The sequence below is a fragment of the Lagopus leucura genome, unplaced genomic scaffold, assembly GCF_019238085.1.
Source record: "Lagopus leucura isolate 7727_CA_CO unplaced genomic scaffold, USGS_WTPT01 Super-Scaffold_1, whole genome shotgun sequence".
NCBI classification, from domain to species: domain Eukaryota; kingdom Metazoa; phylum Chordata; class Aves; order Galliformes; family Phasianidae; genus Lagopus; species Lagopus leucura.
In genome coordinates, this window is record NW_024962250.1 from 16,112,187 (window position 1) to 16,116,064 (window position 3,878).

The window sequence follows — 3,878 nt, forward strand, 5'->3', positions numbered from 1 at the left end:
TTCCTTCCTTCCTTCCTTCCTTCCTTCCTTCCTTCCTTCCTTCCTTCCTTCCTTCCTTCCTTCCTTCCTTCCTTCCTTCCTTCCTTCCTTCCTTCCTTCCTTCCTCATTCAATCTCATTCAATCTCTCTCTTTCTTTCCTTCTTTCCTTCTTCCTCCAAAGAAAGCTGAATGTGATGGTGCATAACATGGGAAATATGAGGAAAGAGTCAGACTCTAGGTGCATTTATCTTAATTACCCCATCTTTGAGAAACAACCCTTTCAAGTGTTTTCTCTAAACTTTTCAAAGGGGTAGAGACTAAGAGAAAGAGTAAAAACTAACTAGAGGATAAGTACTGGGAGGATAAGCCTGCTGGAAGATAAAGCTCTTCTTTGTAGCAACACTGTGTGAGTCTTTTAAAATCCAGCTGATTAGTGAAAGAATGCACAACTGAGCTGTTAAACATATAGTATATCTCAGTCTGCCAGTGGGCACTATTGTGCAAGTAACAGGAAATAATGGCTGTTTTGTGCTATATACATGCAGAACTTTTTGTGAATTTTATTAATATAAAGCTGTCAGAGTAATTTTTAAACTATATAAACTGGGATCAGTTTCCCAACTACTGAAATGAAATCACTGCTACGGTGAAACCCAGTAACCTTTGAGTAACGACTAGGTAGATACTCGTGAAAGCCTAAAAGGTCGCTCAGCAACAACTAAGCTCAGTAACCATCATCAAGAAAATTTTTAGAACTAGAAATAAAAGAATATAATTTAAAAAAGGACTGCATATTTTCCAAATCTGAAGTTTCAGCAAGTTTTGAGACTTGAAGTGCAAAATCTGATTTCTAAGACAATTCATTTAGCCATGTTCCAAATTAACGTTTTATATTTTCTGTCCTGAACTGGAAGGAAAAAACTAAAACTATTTTTAAAAGTCCTGACATAGTGTTTTCACTCACATTCCAGAAGTAATTTACATAACTTTGAAGAACATGAGCTAACAGGATACTGTGTTGATAAATGACAAAAAAAGGTTTTGCATGTATTTGTTGTAAGTTCTCTTTGCACTCTACTGTCATACATATTGACTCTGTCATGCTAACTGATCTTCAGACCTGCCATCTTCTTTCTTCTTTTCATGATTATCTAGATATTCTTTGCCACTTTTTATTCTAGTCAACATTTTTTGTTTTGTTTCATTTTCCTTCTAACTGTGGAGGTAGAAAACCTTGAGAACAAGAGTCTTAGATGAGACTCTGTGAACAGGCTGCAACAGTACTAATAATCAAGAAAGGATTAGAGGGAATCTCAGTTTTGAGGTTGGTGGAAAAATAAGTTTTTTAATCTTTGAAAAAATAGGACAGATTATCAAAGAAGAAGTTAAATATCATGGTAGAGAAAAAAGTTTATAATATAGTATAAGCTCTTCAATTTTCTATGCCTGAATTGAAACTTTTTTTTTCCATACTTATTTTATTTTTTTCTTACTTGTATAATCTCTGTTCATTCTGCAAACAGCAGAGTGAAAGGTTTGTCTCAGAAATCTGAAAGACTGCAGCTTACTCTGTGTTCTTAGTTTCTTAGCTAAGTATTTCAGATTAGGATTTTCTTAGAATGGCACAAGAAAAACAAAATTAATTTTAATAAGCTGTAGCTTAATGTAGTTTCATTAGAGTTAGATTTCAATGAGAAAATTTTCATTTAGCATCCTTTGGCAGACCCTGCATCTTTTTTTTTCCTGCTGCTATATATTTTACCAATTCAAAAAGAGGAATATAGGAACATGTTGGTGACATTTTTTGACTTGATTAGGAGTAATAAATGTTTGTGATTTGAATGCCTCATATTTCTTTGATTAATGCTGATATTTTGTTAAATTAATGATGGAAGGATGAATCTCAGTAGTAAACTACAACCAAGATATTCCTAACATTAGGTAATTGGTTGTATATTCATGTCTAATTATTAATTTTGATATAGTGGATCAAACATTTTCATGAGTTTCAACAAGCATTCCCTAAAAACAGAATCTGAATATCTCAGTTTCAAAAAGAAGAAATATCATTCATGTCACAGAGCCTTTTAAAAGCTTTGCAAATTCATTTTGAAGAGAAAAAACTTTTTTCCCAGAAAATTATACTGATTTTAGAACTTGACTTTTTAAATACTTTTTTTCTATATTGGAATATTGGTTATACATTCCAAGCAACATTTTTTTTCTACAGGAACACTTCTAAATTCTCAGTCATATGTATCAACATATTCGAGTCGAAAAGCCTCAGGGTTGACAACAGTCTTTACTGGTATTTTTGATTTTATCTATTTTTAAGATAAGTGAATATGGTCTGTAAATGTTCTTGCCTTGATAATATCTCCTTTATGAGGTTTCCATGGACCATTACAGAGCTGTTGAAATTGTTAAGGTGTTCTACCTTATTAAGCATTTTTTCTTTCACCGTTTCAGATCTTCCTCATAAATTTGAGCCCTTGATTTTGCAAAGAAAATAGTCAGCATTTTTCTATCAATTGTGTCTATAATACCAAGAATATTTGGATTTGTATCTAATTAATTTTTCTCTAGGTGTTAGCAGCGATAGAAAAAGCAAGGAGATACATTTCATGCTGTTCATTTTCCAGTCCTGAGAATGTTAAAAACTGTAAATAAAAGTTTTTTACAGTGTGGGTCTGCTTTATCAAACATATTGGTCTATCAGATTAAACATCTACCAAATGTCTGAGTTCTATCAATCACCTTTGAAATTTACTCTCATTATTGACTAAGCTTTATTCTTATGTAGTTTTCAATCAGGATTGTCAGTATAAAATTTCTACACAGAATGACTTCATCCTAAAACGAGATAGTCCTAAAAGATTTATGTACATTGTTTTTCAGACTAGTATGATTTCTTTATATCTTTTGATATCAAAAGCTGATTTCAGGGCTTTTCTACTTTTCATTTGAATACATGTCTTTTCACATGATGTTTTCACACTGGAAAGCACAACTGCTTCCTAGTGTTTTATCTGCTTTTTTATTATTTGCCTTTCCTTGATTTTTATTGTTCTTAGCATTCTTTCCTTGCACTGTCCTTTGGCTTGTTCTCTTTTCCTTGGCCTTAAATAACAAATCTTGAATTTCATTTGCAAACCATTTTTCTTCCACTCTAGTGTTTGTCCCTCATAGCCACTCAGTTTATCTAGAGATTTCTTTCTCGGATTTATTTCCAGTTTGGCAAAGTTAAAACTGTGGCTGTTCTTGATATGACTGTTCAGTGTGCTTTTACATTTGTTTGAATACATTCTATTTGATTTTCTGAATTCACCATCTGGTGAGTTGTGTTTGTTAGGCAACATGAAGTTGGATAGAGCTAGGCTGTTCACTAGATATAAATCATTCAGATTCTCCTCAAATTGATGATTATTTCCTTTCAGGGCTTTCCCACTACTCTGTCAACTTGTTGGTTGCAGTATCTCAAACTGACTTTTTATAGTATATGAGTAATGTTTTGTTATTCTTCTAAACAAGCAATAGGGGAAATGTGAAAAGCACTTAAAAATCCACTGATGCTTCTCTAATAATGTAATAATTTTCTCACAACTGTATTTGCTTTCAGTTTAAATTGAATGTCAGTGAAATTGTAGGCAGGAAATCTCATGTTGAATTCTAAGGGCTTTGTTTCAAGACTGCAATGTACTTCCCTCAAGACAACACAGATAATGTAGTGTCTTTATGTTCCTTGGCCCTACCTTCTTGTAGCACAGTCTCTTCACTTAACAAATGGTGCCCTCAGGAATGCCAGCAAAGCAGGTTCCACCATGACAAGTGCTACAATAAACCTTTGTAAGTTTCCTGAAAGCAGTTTCTGCATCTGAGCAAAAGTCAAACTCACTGT